General features: G+C 35.9%; 1 pseudogene; it reads right to left on the minus strand.

Moving 5' to 3' along the window:
• Window positions 1–522: 522 nt before the first annotated feature.
• The window catches only part of LOC149549932 (dynamin-related protein 5A pseudogene), a 38,221-nt pseudogene continuing 20,035 nt past the window's right edge, over window positions 523–18,708 (minus strand).

The following is an 18,708-nucleotide window of genomic DNA, read 5'->3' on the forward strand; positions in this document are numbered from 1 at the left end:
TATTCTAATTGAGTCTTTTTCACCAAGTTGTGTTGATTGAGTTCACTTAGTCACTGTATTAGATGAGCTATCTCGGTCCTTACACTAGCCAAGTTCTCTGAGATCACTCGATTTCTTTTTTAACTAACTTAACTCATTTAGTGTCCACCAAGTTGTTCTTAATATTTACTGAGTCTCAATCTTAGTATTGACTGAGCATACTTGGTTGTTTCCTTTTCTACACTTATTGCCCCTATTGGCCAGTCATCTTCCTAGGTTGGAAAAATTGGAAAAAAATTATATGGTATTAGAGCTATTGAACCCCACATCCTTGTAAGTTTGGGAATTATTTTTGGGTGTTTGAACTTGTAGGAGACATGGTTGGAGATGCAAGAAAGACATGGTAGCATCCATCATCCTTTAATGGACAAAATTATGACACTTGGGAAAAGAAGATGAGAACTATCATGGTTGCAAATGACTTGTGGGAGTTTGTGGTAAATGGGTTCAATGATGTAACTGACTCAACACAATATTCTTCCCTCACCAATCATCAAAAGAATTAGCTAAAGGAGTCAAGAAGAAGGGATGCAAAATCTTTAAGCTTGATTGAGGAAGCCATGATAGAAACAATTTGTCAACACTTTTGTTGATATCATCATGAGAATGATTCACAACACTAACCCAAGGAAATTGTAATTGACATTTATTTTCTTCCAAAATATTAACAAGATTGGTTTCCTTATCCATCAGATCTATCTTTGCTAAGACTCCAAAATTTCTTGCTCTTTTAGGATCTACTTTAGGAGATATCTCAATAGCATCTCATGTGGCAAGATCTTGATTTATAGGAGAAACAACTATGATTATTGAATTTGGCTTGTCAGTGTTAGCTATAATGCTCTTAGGTTGTCCTTCAATAGCCACTATTTTTAATCTATGGAGATCAATAAGAGTCAAGCTCACAACTTTAGGCGAGAAAATATTATGATGAATTTGTATAGTTGGGATTTTATTTGTACGACCCATGACTCGATTAGTCTGATTGACAATTTCTTTCCTTAACATTGCATAACTTGTGATTCTATTCCTCAGCATACTCCCTCTTGCCTTCATAAATCCTATGCAACTATAGAATGAGTGGATGCCTTGTCATAATACCTTAATCCATGAGGAAAACAATATCTTCCCACAATGCTCTCCAAAACTAAATATTTCCCAGAGCTCTATCCATTGACAACAACAATGAATGGGAGGGCATCCCAGAGAGTGGGTAGAGTACTATCCTCTTGATAACCACCCTTCCCTAGTTTTAGCTTGAGAATGGATAGCTTTTCAAACTATTCACCTACACCCATCTCCTAAAAAAAAAAACAAAAAACCTGTAGCACAATTCCTAATTGTAAGTCTTACATACGATTGATTGAACTTTGTGATATAGGCCAAAAACTATCTCTCTCCCACTCTAATTTTTTTTTTGCAGACACAAAATCTGAGATGAAGAGTAAAGTTTGAGTGTGTAGTAGATCGACATGTAAGTGGAGAAAGTAATGCTAGAGTCTAGTGTGGTCCAACAAATCTGATCTATCTAATGCTAGATTCCACTAAAATTAATGTAAATTAATTATGACAATCTAAAACCAATCTACTATTAATGACTGTCTAAATCCAATTTTCTAAAACTAATTACGAACAAAATATTAGCATTGTGAGACAATTTCTTGTTGCAAGCCACCTCAATAGGAAAGCCTATCGACTAATAAAAATGCTATAGTATCCAAAGATTAGCTTTTATATAACAATAGACATGTGATATTGATGAAGTGGCCACTGCTCAATGCCAATATTTTGAGAAAATTATGCTATAGATTTAATTCTAGTCTTGTTCATGATTAGAAAATTTAAAAAATCATAAATCAACTACTTATCTATAGTATTGTATAATGAAATAAGAAAAATAAATAAAGAACTTTCATTCAATGAATCATTCAAATAACTTAGCACTTGGAAATGTCTTATTTGTATGCAATGACATTATTCACTTTTTAATATATGTAATGACGTTATTGGTATTTGATTTAATCATTTGAGGAAGTATAATGGTTGTGTCTATTTGTAGTTCTATGATTGTCCTAAAAAAATTATAAGTTTTGGAAACTTCCATCTTGACTTATATGAGGTGGTCGAATCTTTAGTGTTTTCTTTATCAGTCATTATCTTAACCTCCTCTAATTTATCTTTTTGTTTTCTTTCTTTGCAAAGTTATACTAATTGGATTCATTTTATTTCTTTAGTCCTCTTATCTCTTCATCTACTGTGTTGTTACTCTCTAATAGATCTTCTATTATTACATCACTTTCATTGGAATTTCCACACACTATTATGACTAGACTTTAGGAGATTAATGCAAAGCCTCATACATCTTTAAATTCTTAGAGGATTGTACTAGATAGATTATCTCAAACGATGCCGATAGCACATACCTTATAATTATTTGGTTATTTAAAGTAGCTTTAGTACATCATAGGTCTTGCTTGTCTCTTTGTACTACTCCTTATATTAAGGTTCAACCTCCACCCTTATTAGCTTTTGATTGAATCTATATCAACACATTGACATCCATGTTCCTTTTTGGTTCAATGCACTAGGAAATTAACCTTCTTCAAATATAGCTACTTGGAATTCATATGTTATAAATCTATATTCTTATTAATGCATGTAATGACCCCATATTTTAGCCTTCACGTTCTCCAAAGTCTAAGTGGAGCATAAGAGGAAATTAAATTAATTTCTTATAAATTCATTAAATAAATTAAAATTAAAAATTAAAAGGTGACTTTATATTTAATTAATTTAATTAATTATTGTATTATAAGGGAGAAGCTTCTAGAGTGTGTATTAATTATTGGAAAGGCAGAAGCCCCTAGTAATTTAATTTTCTAGAAGCACAATTAATTATTGTATTACAAGGGAGAAGTTTCTAGAGAGTGCATTAATTATTGGACTAGGGAAGCTTCTAGTACTTGTAATTAATTAATGTTTTAGTTCCTTCTAGAAGGGTGAAGGAAAAGGATAAATAGGGGTGAAAGTCTTATTCTTGAGCATGGGGATTTTTTGTGAATGACATTTGATAAGAGCTTGGATGTGTGAATCACATATCTTTCTTGGCAATAGAGGACATTCTTCCTCTCTTGTAACATTCTAGACATCATTCCCTTGTGGTTTGGCCTTTGAAAAACATTGCTTTGTACTTGATTTCATCATTTTGAGAATTAATATAATTTCAACATCGGTTCAATCTTCAGTTTGCATAAAAAAATCTATTTTCGCAGTTGGTTCAATTTTTGGGCATTCTACGGTGCCCATTATAGTGGTATTAGGGCCCATTACATTGGTATCAGAGCTTTCTTGCAAAGTGTTTCATAAATTTATAACCAATAGGTGCCTAGTATAGTGGTATCAGAGCTATAAGTCCTGCCATCCTATGGAAATCTTAAGCATTTATGTTTGAGCATGCGAAAAGGGCTTTATAATTTCCACAATACAAGGGCAAGAAAAAGTAGGAATTCAGACCTGTAGAATGAATAGGGTAGTTCATCTATTTAGAGGAACATACAATCTAGTCATACAAACATAGGAGATATTCTTTGAACTAGATAGCAGTATGGGTGACCGAGATGATATGAATACCAGTCCAAATCAAGAAAATGTAATGTTTAGGTTATTGGGTACATTAGAGGAGGGGCAGTGTATGCAACAAGAGCAGAATAGGCAAATGGATATGATGCAACAAGAGTAGAATAGGAAAATGGATATGATGTTGTAGCTAATGGCTAGACAGATGGGCATTAATATTAACCCAGGTGATTCCAACAATGGAAACAACAATAATAGGGTCAATGATAATAGAGGCCGAGACAAAATTAATGGTAATAATGGACATAACAACAATGGGAATCAGGTCGATAACTTTAGACATGTTACACACCTAGCTTGAATAGTCAGATCAAGACCTCTTCTACCCACCTTCCCACCCAAAGATCTAGTTCAGCCGATTAATGAACTATAGATTGAAGAGTTACAAGATTAATTCAGGAGGGATTGGGAGGCTAGTGGACTAGAGTTTCAAGAAGAAATTTCTCTTAGAGATTACTTGGACTTGACGATGAGACACATGCCTAGATTAGGAGGATGAATTCAAAACCTTGACCTGAGAAAGAAAGCTGGGAAACTTTCTTTACCTTATTACAATACTTCAGGGAAGATGACCACACGAGCTTGGGTGCAAAAGATGGATACATACTTGCAACTAAATCTTATGCCTGAAGAGGAGGCTATAAAGTATGTGGCTATTCACTTGGATGGACCAGCACATGAGTGGTGGAACTATGGCATGGTCACCTTGGGACATAATTAGATCACATCTTATGAGGAGTTCACTGAGAAGCTCATAGAGAGATTTGATACCAGGGATTCCAAATTATAGTTTAATGAGTTGGCACAACTCAAGCAGTGGGGATCAGTTGAGACGTATATCAGTGAGTTTCATAGGTTAGTTATGGGTATGTGCAGGATCATGGTGTGCCAAAAAGTGGCGATGTGAAAAAAAAAGAGTTTGAAGACGCCTAAAAGCGCTTCAAAATCCTCTCTGACTTTTTTTTACCTATCCAGGAACCAAACCTAGAAGGTTAAGCCGAGCCTTATCAAATATCCGATATCATATCGGATATCCGATATATATCGGATATCCGATATATATCGGATATCCGATTTTAAATCCAATATCCGACTAATAATTAAAATCATATAATAGTATGATATATTATTTAATATTATTATTATAATAATTATTATACTATAATATTATACTATAATAATAATATTATAATAACATATTATATTATAATAATATAATATAATATTTCATATATTATAATATATAGTAATGTAATATTATATATATATATATATATAATATAATATAATAATAAAAAGTAATATCTTATAATATAATATATAATAAAAAAGTATAATATATTATAAATTATAATAATATAGTATAATAATAATATTTTATATTATAATATATAGTAAATTAATATAATAAATATAAAATATAATATAAAAATATATAAAATGTAATATATATGTTATATTATATATATTATAATATCGGATATCCGATACCTGTGCATGGATTAAATACAAAATCACAGACCCGCGACCCTTATTTTCACGCAAATTTGGGCCAATCAAATCGGATATCAGATAATAAATCGGATATCAGATAGCAAATCGGATATCAGATATCAGGTATGTTCCCCCCCCCCCCCCTCCCTTGACTCATTTTTAACCTAAATTTAATAGATTTTAACAAGATTTTGTTTGTTTTAGTTGAATCTAGGGTTTTTTTGACAAAAATGGTTAAAATTTAGATTTTTTTTTAATATATATTACGTTTTGCAATTCAATAGGAATGGCTGATCAAAATGATGACACTGAGGCAGGGAATAATATTCCTCGCAACCCACCACCAAACGATCCAGTATCCCGACAAAACCGTCCACCAAATGATCCTCTACCTCCTCAAAACCCTCCTCGAATCGAGGATTTGATAAATGAAAATCTCACTGAGTTGAGAGGTTTGCATAGAACATACAATAATGTACCTGCACTGGCTCCTATGTTATCCACGTTAAACACCATAGTGGATAACCTTAAAACTCTTACAAACCAACAAAATTCTGCTCTTCGTTGGCGTGATGAAATGCACCAGATGTTTGATGATGGTTTGGATTATGATGAGGTCACGGCCCTCAACATAACCAAAGACGATTTGGCAAGCCTTTTTGCTAACCCAAAAATGGGTATACTAGTTGACCCAAAAAAAACCAAACTATCGATTAAATGGTGCACAAATGACGCCATACGTGCAAATTTTTGGGACCGTTGGTGGATGGTCTTTGATATCCCTCCACATGGAAATTTAGACATACCATTTTATTTCCTTAAAAAATTATATGCAGAATTTGTGTTGAAACTTAAAGTGAACTATTGGAGCATGAAGCCCAACATGGGCTTAGGACTAGGAGCTCCTCAGGATAGACCCTCTTCCCAGTGGAAGAAACTTGGCACTTTTGTCCCCCCCCCTGATATCTCCCCCCCTCCTCGAGTGCAGCATCCAGATATTATGGCAGAGGCTAGCTCTCAGACCATCAGAGCCATTCATAGGCTGAGTAGCCTAATGATATCTCAGGCTAGGTCAGTCTTGCCTCCTCATGTTGATGATGTTGGTCCCAGTTCATCATCGGATAGCTCATCACATGTTTGTGTGCCTCACACTTGCATTACATGCAAGAATATTTGCCTGGGTCCCATAGGTGATCTTCCTCAGTATCATTTTGTATTAGACGAGGATACACCAGACGCACGTGTAGAGGCTACAGACCCTGATGCGAGAGAGGAGGGGAATGTAGAGGCATGGACTCCTTCGGTGTCGGTACATGTATACATTTTTTTGTTATGACATATGTGATTTAAAGTTAATTTTTATAATAGAGTAATTTTAATTTTTAAGCCATACTAACTTTTACATGTATGCGATCTTCATTCATGTTTAGTTGATGACCGAGGAGGAGCTCAGACAGATAGATGATGCTACACTCTTGGCCATTTCATTTGGCCTTGAGACATCTACGGTACATTATGTTGTGTTCACATTTCTTTTTTCTATTTGATATTGTAGCATATATGGTTGCTAATCTTTCTTTTATCTTGCAGATACCACCTGCCCCGGGGGGACAAAGTGCGGGGGATGAGCCAGCATGCATTGACAAGGGAAAGGTAATTAGATGTTTTCTAATTGATTAAATATTGATGAATTCTTGTAAAATGTTTGTGGTAATCTCATTTAATTACATTATTTATTGTATATAGGGTGTGGCTACTGGCGATGAGCCTGTACAGATTCGGTGTCCTAGATCATCAGGGATTTTCATTCGCACAGAGAGCCCCATTGTATGTATAAGTATCATTTATTTTTTATTTTTTTAATTGATGCAGAAATTCTAAAATCCTAAAATCCTATCTCATGCCCAATTACAACTTTATTCCACATATGAGTCCAACATTATAACTTTGTATGCTTCCATGAGCCATAATTGGTGCAAGGATTGCCCAATTGACTTCAAGAGATGTTCCATGACCTCTGTAATGCCTTGGATCTTCAATGTTCCCCTGATGAGCATGGGATGCTCTTGCATCACTTATCTTCATAAATAAATTCAAAACTAATTTCTGTGATATTAACAACTACTATTTTGTATCTCATAGGAGACTCCTAGTGCACATGAGGTTCGACGAGACAATTATGTAGATTTGTGATGCAGCCACTCACTCCTGAGGAGGAGCCTACAATAGTAAGTTGTAGTTTGAATTCATGATTAACTATGTTATAAATTTAGCATGCTATGAATTATAATGTTATAGTTTAAATTGTAGATTCATCTGACAAAGGTATTTGAACATATACAGCCCACAATTACAGAGGTACCAGCATTGCCGAGGGCATACGAGAGGACTCCTAAGCGACGCAGGAGGTCGAAGAGAGAGGTATTTATTATGAAATTTTGATAGTATTAATCTCCAATACAGAAAAGATCATTATGCATTTGAGTAATTCAATGTTAGATATGTAGAATCATATAAATTTAGTAGTCTAACTTTGGGTTTTCCTTTTTTGTTTATGTAGGAGGCATCCGATCCACCTAGTGCAGCGAAGAGGCTGCATTTTGATCATCCACCAGCACCCTAAAATAGTATAGTTTTCGTAGGATGCATCATGAGACATTTTGAGATGGCATATGCCACATTGTATATAGAAACATTGATATTATACACATTCTGATGGCAGGATCAGCCACATTTTGTATATGGATCTATGTATTTTGATATATATATATTTGAGTACTTTGTCTATGGATACATGATCTTTGATATATATTTGTGTAAAATTTTGTCTATGGATACATGTATTTTGATATATATTTTTATCATTTACGTGCACAATGATATACATATTAATTTAGTATCTAGTATTGTTCAATTTATCGTGGATCATGTGTCATGCCCTAAATTTTACTAGTAAAAACACAACAATTTTTTATTTTTTTTTAGCTTATGAAGTCGCATAAGAAATTACATATTGTAAAACAAGGTTATCATTGAATATGAGTTCAAGACTCATGTGAATAGTGTGAAGGTGTTAACATTTTAGTCACAGGTGGTTTTCAAATAGATTGGATGACAGTCTAGTTCAAGTTAGTGTCACGAGTCAAACGTGCAAGTTCAAGATACAACACTCATAAATTAGTGAGGTAATTCATATCCTAACAAGCCTCTGATACTAATATTCTATTAGGGTCTGTCAGTTGTATCATATGGACTAGGTCGTGATTCTAGCATGTAAAGGAAGGGGATCAGAATTACTTATTATCCTCATTACCAATGTACACACATTCATTAATCATTACAATATATATTAATGTGACAATTAGTATATTACTATATCCTCATTATCTATCAACATTGCTTCCTCACCAAATTATTGAGTGCACAACAAGATTGTAAGCAATCTACTAAGTTTTAAATTTATACAATCAATGGTATCACATAACATCTATGGATTGTTATTATCAACTAGTCATTTACAATACCACAAGGAGAAAACTTTCTTTCACATTTTCAAATGATAACAATGATGTCAAAGCAAATCTGTGACTCGTACCAATGCTTTCATAACAATATAAACTCCAAATGAAACATGCATATACAACCTTATCAATATTTTCTTCTACACGTACATTAGGTAACAATGATACAATCTCCTTCCATAACAATGGGGCAACATAAGGGACTTTTCAAAATCATAAGGAACATGGACATTGAAAGATATGGACAATGAGTAGCATGAACATTGTCCAACATGATTGTTGAGAACATGAACAAGCTGGTGAATCCTCCTTCACAAATGAGGGCACAATGTCAAGTTTTCTCATCCAACATCAATCTGCAAGATGATCATTCCAAGCCATTTCCATTGCTCCCTTGGACACAAATCTTCATATGCAACACAACAAAATAACAAGGACCATGGGTGCTTTCCACCCAACCATAGGCCTCAAAGAGACCACCCCCACACTAGGGAACAAGGCTCAAACTGGGATACACATACAATCTTTCAATGCATAAACATTACATTTCAAACTTGAACAATTTCCCCCCAAGACTATTTCACAATGGCTTCACAGATGGAACCATAAACATAGGGTGAAGGTGTGTTCTAAAATGGAGACTTGCCATACCAAACCATATTTGCAATAAACAATTTTCATGCCCTCTCAGGGCTATCATAATTCACCAAATTTCATGCCCTCTCAGGGCTATCATAAATGAACCATTTAATGCCCTCTCGGGGCCTCCACATTTCCTCCTCCAAACCCACTACCATCAGCTGTAACTCCTCAAACTTCCTTTCTACACCATACTTTCCTTATCACCCCCAACAAGATATGAAATGTTATGGCATACAATGGAGCCCATACTCCAAGGTTCTCAATACATTTTTCGAACCCAACTTAAGCCCTTCACCCTGGAATTCTCTTCCCTTCCCACAAGGGTGAGTGTAAATCCCAATCCCATAACAATACTCAAGCACAAACCAAGAAAACACAACCAAGTAGAAATAAAACAAGAAATTTTGGCAAACACCCCACTAGTTTGGACAAGACCCTCTAATAAAGCCTTCCCACTAACTTATTTTAGCAAAAACACTAAGCCACTCCATCCTTACGAACTTGTCTCCTCTAACGGTTCATCGATAGCCCTCACGAGCTCTGAGTTATGACCCTCGAAGGATCGACCTCAAAATGCACTTAGAGCACCTTGAAGACTCCTCGGTACGGGGTGGCCGCAAATGATGGATGGTCTTCGTGGCCAGAACAAAGGTGTGACTAGGGTTCACCCGCTCATCTGGAGCTAATGGGACTGACGATTCGATGCCAAGATCAGCGGTTTCAAAGTTACGCTATGGTGCACTTATGAACTGAGGCACACTGCGAGTTTTGGCATCGAGCGAGATCATTGTTCTAAATCCAAACAGAATGTGATCTCTCAAAAATGAGATAGGTTATTTTAGGCCTCAAGATCACCGTCTTGTAGCATTTGACAGTTCGTCGATAGCCCTCATGAGCTCTGAGTTATGACCCTCGAAAGATCGACCTCAAAATGCACTTAGAGAACCTTGGAGACTCCTCGGTATGGGGTGGCCGCAAATGATGGATGGTCTTCGTGGCCAAAAAAAGGGTGTGACTAGGGTTCACCCACCCATCCGAAGCTAATGGCACTGACGATTCGATGCCAAGATCAGCGATTTCAAAGTTACGCTGTGGTGCACCTATGAACTGAGGCACACTGCGAGTTTTGGCATTGAGCGAGATTGTTGTGCTGAATCCAAATGGAATGTGATCTCTCGAAAATGAGATAGGTTATTTTAGGCCTCAGGATCACCGTCCTATAGCATTTGACAGTTCATCGATAGCCATCACGAGCTCTGAGTTATGACCCTCGAAAGATCGACCTCAAAATGCACTTAGAGCACCTTGGAGACTCCTCGGTACGGGGTGGCCGCAAATGATGGATGGTCTTCGTGGCTAGAACAAGGGTTTGACTAGGGTTCACTCGCCCATCCAGAGCTAATGGTATTGACGATTCGATGCCAAGATCAGCGGTTTCAAAGTTACGCTGTGGTGCACCTATGAACTGAGGCACACTGCGAGTTTTGGCATCGAGCGAGATCGCTGTGCTGAATCCAAAAGGAATGTGATCTCTCAAAAATGAGATAGGTTATTTTAGGCCTCAGGATCACCGTCTTGTAGCATTTGACAGTTCATTGATATCCCTCACGAGCTCTGAGTTATGACCCTTGAAAGATCGACCTCAAAATGCACTTAGAGCACCTTGGAGACTCCTCGGTATGGGGTGGCCGCAAATGATGGATGGTCTTTGTGGCCAGAATAAGGGTGTGACTAGGGTTCACCCGCCCATCTGGAGCTAATGGCACTGACGATTCGATGCCAAGATCAGCGGTTTCAAAGTTACGCTGTGGTGCACCTATGAACTGAGGCACACTACGAGTTTTGGCATCGAGCGAGATCGCTGTACTGAATCCAAAGGGAATGTGATCTCTTAAAAATGAGATACATTATTTTAGGCCTCAGGATCACCGTCCTGTAGCATTCGAAAGTTCATCGATAGCCCTCACGAGCTCTGAATTATGACCCTCGAAAGATCGACCTCAAAATGCACTTAGAGCACCTTGGAGACTCCTTGGTATGGGGTGGCCGCAAATGATGGATGGTCTTCGTGGCCAGAACAAGGGTGTGACTAGGGTTCACCCGCCCATCTGGAGCTAATGGCACTGACGATTCAATGCCAAGATTAGCGGTTTCAAAGTTACGCTGTGGTGCACCTATGAACTGAGGCACACTGCAAGTTTTGGCATCGAGCGAGATCGTTGTGCTGAATCCAAATGGAATGTGATCTCTCAAAAATGAGATAGGTTATTTTAGGCCTCAGGATCACCATCCTGTAGCATTTGACAGTTCATCGATAGCCATCACGAGCTCTGAGTTATGACCCTTGAAAGATCGACCTCAAAATGCACTTAGAGCACCTTGGAGACTCCTCGGTACAGGGTGGCCGCAAATGATGGATGATTGTTTGAAGACTACTCCATGTGTCACTATCTTTCTTGGAAAAAAAATTGCTTTTGAACATCAAGCTTGCAATATTATCAATTATTGTCAAACTTTTTCAACCAAGTCAAAATGTCAAATGCAAAACTTTGTTTGCATTTTTTGCTAAGGGGAGTTTCATAAATTGACCTTGATTTTCTATGTCTCTAGTGCTTGAACATACTTAAAATGGCTCTTTGGTCTTAGAGCTATTGGTATTTTCTAACTTCATGGTCTATGATATGCATACTAAGAATTTCTTTCACTAAATGGTTTCCTTGATCTATTGACTACACTTAAATTTTTTCACTTGTCATCTCTCTTTCTATATGTTCAATACAAAGAGCTAGAAGAGACAAATAATCTTTCTTACCTTCATCTCTCTAAGCACATGATAGAAGTCAATTCTAAACTTGAGAAAAGGTTAGAGGAGAATATTGCATTCTTAAATTAATCTCCCTTAAGACCTTTACATACACACGGGGCATTCTTAAATTAATCTCCATGGAAGAAAATTTCATAAAACTAAAGATTCCATAGTGTTGAAACATAAAATCCAAGATCTCATTTATGATGGGATTGTTGATACCTCTTATGACTCATCCACTCATAGCCTTCATATCCAACTTCATATCATGTCAGTATGCATGTGCTATCTTTCTTATTGGCTTTAATTGCTTATCCTACATGCTATCTTCTTTCATGGATTTTATGGCTTATCCCAAATGTGCTTCATACAACTTTTCAATATGAAAGTCTTTCAAAACATTATACAATATTATGACTCTTTATGCTTTCAAATGCTATGATTGGTTGTAAAATGGAAGAAATCAAGTATTCTAATTGTTCATCCGTACTTTATGGATTTTTCTTATTTGATTAGTTTGATAAAAATAGTTTTAATAATCATAATGTCAGCTTTATGTCAAATAAGGAAAAAACCAAATTTGTAATAAGATATCTGCATGCAATTATCTTTCATATAGTTATAAATGCTCTTAAAATTGTCTTTATAGCCTTGTATCACATGCAAATATGATTTGGAAGAAGTTGTTCAATATCTTCCTCTTATAATTCCTTACAAAGAACCTACCAAAATACAAAAAACATATACAAAAAACTACACATTTTACATCATAATACATCATAAATTTTAGAAATTCTCCCCAATACCACCCCCCTCCAACTCTTCATGATGTACCTACATTCCAATATCATACAAAAATTAGTAACTTATTGTATTAAACAAGATAATCATCAATTCATTAAATCATTATGAAGAAAATAACATAAGAAGTATATATACCTAGTAAAGTATTCCAATAGGGTCCTCTCTTTGTTTTAGGGTCTCCAACAAGGCTTCATGATCAGCATTAGCAATAGTAAAAAGTTCTTTTACTTTTGGTCTTCCTTGATGCTTCAATAACTTTACATTTGTTGCTATAATAAGATGCGAATATATGAGAATTACTTTGTGCTTCTGATAGTCTTCGAATGCAGGAATTCTGTTCCTTCTAAGCATGTATGTCTGCAGCCATGTTCCAGCAACAACCACTGAACCAGTAGGATACGTGAATCCATCATCATCTTTGATCGATTGTGCAAGTTTTTGTTTTCCTCTTACACAACGTGCTAACCAATAATTGGATTTCTCATCATTCCCCTGTGGTGCAACCAATGCAAAGACATGTCCTGGCTGAAGTAGATCTGATAGATGATTATGCTCAAGTGAACTTTCCATGTCATCATTTTTAATAGAGGGTATGATAGACAATGGAGTAAGATAATGTGGAGCCCATGTGTCCACCCACACACTTGACTCACAGTGATCCCAATCACACTGAAAACAAGTACGACAAAAACAAGCTAGTTGTCATGTCCAAATGGTCCATGTACTAGAATTAGAGCTCCGAAATGAATGCATTTTTGATGAGTTTGTCACTATAGCACAATCTGATCTATCACCTATGGACCCTTCCTCAACCAACCAAAAGAACCTGTGTACCATTGAATTAAGAGTCCCCCCCTGTGATAATGCTAAAATACACCAATCAACAATGCTACGAGCATCAAGAAGCTCTGTTGTTGAAATCTTCAGTTGCTCCTTAACTAGAGCTCTCTTCACACATGCCCCTGCTCCATCATGTTCCCCTTTTCCATGGCCAGACTCAAAAAAACTCCAAATATGAGGCACCCCTCTCTCTACGTGCATCCTACACAACCAATAAAACATGCAAGCATTCTTGAATTGACCTGTATAGTTATCTGACCAAATGATATGTCTATCCATAGCAATTGCATGCTCGTGTAAGAAATAAAAAAATTTCTCGAAACAATGTTGCACAAACTCGTGAGAGTGAGATCTATCATCACTCATATAAAAATGATACTCTCTAATAATCTTTCGATTATCTTCTGCACTATCAGGGGCATGTCTATATGTTATGTGAACAAAAATTGCAATCTGAATAGAGTTTTAATACTGAGATTGTGTCTCATTTTGAGGTTGCAATGTGTAGTTCTCAGCAAAATCAACAACTGATATAATAGTGCCAATGGGAAAAGTCTCCTTACACGTTCTAAATTGTTGATCCAACCACTGAGACCTGTGACTATGTCTTGCATACTTGTAAAAAAGATTTTCCTTGAAATCTGAAATAAAATTAGCCACATTGATATCTTTTCCAACCAATTCACATCTAGAGCTCTCACTCCCACTCTTCAATGTGTATTTCACCATTTCATAGACCCTTTTTTTCACTATTGTCTTTCCAAGATCTTGTTCACACCCCTCATGGAAACATGTGTCAAACTTGGATAAGCCACCACATTCTAAACACTTCTCATTTAAGCAAGCATTTTTATAAAAGGAACAACCATCAACTCTACCACATAAGAGTTGATCTAACAAGTCTCTTGATGATTTTGGAAGCCCACTAGCCCCACAATCCTCCAACATTTATTTACTATGCAAAGTAGAATGGATGGAGCATAATAGTTCATGGTGCATAGAAAACTCAACATGATATTTGTAACAACATGTATTTCAAATTTTGAGTGGCACACAATAAAATGACTTCAAAGATTCAAAAGCCCTTTGTGATATATGAACACTTGGATGACTCTCTCTAAATTGTTTGAACAACATTGTTTGACTTACCTCCAAATAGTGTTTAGGATGTGGCGTGCGGTCTCTGATGCCAATTCTCAACTTTAAGAAATCTTTAGCATTGGGTGATACTCGTGAGTTAGAGTGCCAAAATTGTATAATTTCTTCCTTCACATCGTCGGATAGCTTCTTATCAAAATGTGGAAGTCTCCCACCAATGCCCATGTTTCATTTTGAAGAGGATCATCAATTTTCTCTCATCGACTAAGTGCTCTTCTCAAAGTAGTACAATTTAGATTCAAATCAATACAAGTTTGTCTCATATATCTACCCTTTCTCAAATGATAACTTACCAAAGAGGTTGTAATAACCCTTCGAGCAGCTCTATTATCCTTCTCTCTGCTATTTTTCCCAATGCTATTGAGAGCACTGAAAAGATTCTTCACAATAATGGCATTTCTTTCCAACTTTTTATTGACACGAATTTTCAATTTGGAAAGCATAGGTCTCATCTTTTGCATCTTTAATAAGTGCATGAAAAGCTGACATTGCTCTACCACTGTCTTGTTGCCGAAAAATATTTGATATAGTCTTGAAGCCCATAACCGAATGGTTCTTTCTGATTTTTTTCCTTCCAAACTAGTCATAATCGTTTCATCAATTTCAATTATCCATTTTGGTGTTTTAGAACCTTCATGTCGATTATAATTAGGAGATATGTAAGGTTCTTGTGCATTAAGTTCCTGTGCATTGTCATCTTCGACATGGTCAATTATGCAATTTGGATTATGACTTGGTGGCATTTCTTCTTCAAAATTTTCAATCTCTACATTTTCAATTTCTGCATTATCATTTTCAATAGGTACATTTTCATTCTCCAACTGTACATTTTCATTATCTGACTCTATGATTTCACCTTCTATTAATTCATCGTCAACTTGATTGATATTTAGCATACCTTGTCTTTTTTTTCGGTGTTTCATTTTGTCCTTTTCCCTATATGTTGCAATGTCTTCATTAGATATCTTCCTTTTACGTTTATTCTTTCGACAACTGCTGCTCCCCATTCAGATGAGAAATTCGAACACCTAAGGTTATATTTTCAAATTCTTTTCGATTGGTTGGGCCCTAAAACACGACTTTTTACAAATCCCGTGAAAAAAGAGGTAAAAAAGTAATGTTGTCGGGTCTGTAGGGACAGTCAAATATTTGAAATTGATGCCAGTATAATCGGATATCCGATAATGGATCGGATATCCGATCCAGTATCGGATATTCGATCCAGGAAGTGGACTTTTGGGGGGAAAACTTGCTAAGGTTTCCCTCCTTTGCCACAATAATATTAAAATTATGAAAATATTTGGAGGCAAACGACTTTAATTTATAACTAAGTTAATAGTATGTTAGTATTAGTATAAAATATCAATAATATTAATATAAAATAGTATTAATATACCTATAGTATCAATATTATTATTATACCTATAATAGTATTAATATTATTAATATAGATATAATAGTGTAAATATATAGTGTTTATTTATATTAAGCTACAATATATAGTATTAATATATATTATTATTATTACTATACATATAATAATATTAATATTTAGTGTTTATTTATATTATAATTATTATCCTAAAATAGTATAAATAGTATATCCTAAAATATTACGTTATATATACTAAAATATTACGTTATTATATAGATATATTAATAACATATATATTAATATAATAATATTTATAATATATATTATATTTAATAAAAATATTACGTTGTTATATATATATATTATATTATTATACATATTAATATAATAATATATAATACAAAGAGGGTCGTCATTTAATGGGTCAAAGGGGGTCATAGGTCACCCTATGACCCCCTTTGACCCATATTACCCATTCGAATATTTCCTTAGGGTCCTAGGACCCCTAGCGACATATCTCATCGTTTAATGGGTCAGAGAGGGTCATAGGTCACCCTATGACCCCCTTTGATGCATGATGCATGAACTACTTCGTCAATTTGTCCACCATGCGATCCCATCTTGTGATCTTCTCCTTTCCTCTTCTAAGTCTTTCCAGTTGAATCTCTTGCCACCAGATTTTGGCATGGCCTTTTAGTTTGGCCTTTGCAAACTTAACCCTATCTGGGTCCCTTATAACCTCATACTCAAAGTATTCTTCCAGTTCATTGATCCAATCGATCAACTCATCTGGTTTCAAATTTCTCGAAAATATACCCACTTCAATTGTAGGTCTTTTTCCAAACTTAGTAATGGCCCTAAAAAGCCTTTTCTCTACAGGATTCAGAACTTCCCCGTCAACTTCCATTACTTCCTCTTCATTGTCATCCTCACTATTGTCATCTGCGGCAACATTTTCTCCTCTACGAAGCTCCTCTTGTAATGCTTGTACCTGTCTCTGGAGGGCTCTAACCTCCTCAGGATCAATAGCTCTGATTCCAGGAGCTAGTTTGCCTAACAAGGCTGCTCACAGGATGACTCCTACTGAAACAGAAGAGCTAAATAGATAGGTTCAGGAGCTGTTGAGGAAGGGCTTGATTCGAGAGAGCCTAAGTCCATGTGCAGTACCTGCAATACTCGCACCAAAGAAGGTTGGAGAGTGGAGGATGTGTATAGATTCCTGAGCTATAAATAGGATAACCATCAAGTACCGATTTCCTTTGCCAAGGATGGATGATCTTATGGACTGCTTGAGTGGAGCTCAGTACTTCACAAAGATAGATCTGAAGAGTGGCTATCATCAGATACGGATTCATGAAGGAGATGAGTGGAAAACAGCCTTCAAGACCAAGGAGGGTCTTTATGAGTGGTTAGTCATGCCCTTTGGATTGACGAACGCCCCAAGCACCTTCATGCGGCTCATGAATGAGGTACTTAAGAGGTTCTTGGGAAAATTTGTTATTGTCTATTTGGATGATATTTTAATTTTCAGCAAGGCTTTGGAAGAACATTTACTACATATTCGTAGTGTCCTTGAAAGGCTAAGGGAAGAGAAACTGTTAATTAATCTAAAGAAGTGTGTCTTTGCAAAAAGGGAGTTAGTCTATTTGGGATTTGTTATATCACCTGAAGGTCTCAAAATGGATCCAGAGAAGGTAAAATCCATCTTGGAATGGCCTACTCCAAGGTCTACTACTGAGGTAAGATCATTTCATGGTCTGGTTAGTTTTTACATGAAGTTTATTAAGAATTTCAGAGGCATATGTGCACCCCTAACTGATACAATAAGAGGGGATAGAAAAGAGTTCAAATGGACTGCAACAGCTGCAAGAAGTTTTGAATTGCTGAAGAAGAAGGTGACTGAACAACCTATGTTGGCACTTCCAAATTTTAGAAAACTATTCTAGGTGGATTGTGATGCTAGTGGTAGCGCTATTGGGGCTGTATTAAGCCAAGAAGGTAAGCCTATTTCATATTTTAGTGAAAAATTGAATGATGCAAAGAAGAAGTATTTTGTTTATGATCAAGAGTTCTATGCAATAGTTCAGGCTTTAAAGAAATGGAGGCATTATTTATTTCCAAAGGAATTTGTTTTGTATACTGATCATCAGGCATTACAGTACCTAAATAGCCAAGGTAAATTGAATCAGAAGCATATGAAGTGGGTAGAATTCTTGCAGAGTTATACATTTGTGTTGAAGCATAGAAGTGGAAAATCTAACAGGGTTGCAGATGCACTAAGTAGGAGACAGTTGTTGCTTACAACAATGCAGGTTGAAGTAGTTGGGTTTGATGAACTCAAGAATTTGTACCCCGAGGATCCTGATTTTGCTGAAGCATGGAAAGCTGGTAAA

This window comes from Cupressus sempervirens, chromosome 7 (assembly GCF_028749045.1).
Source record: "Cupressus sempervirens isolate cs-2001-9-10 chromosome 7, ASM2874904v1, whole genome shotgun sequence".
Taxonomy (NCBI): Eukaryota; Viridiplantae; Streptophyta; class Pinopsida; order Cupressales; family Cupressaceae; genus Cupressus; species Cupressus sempervirens.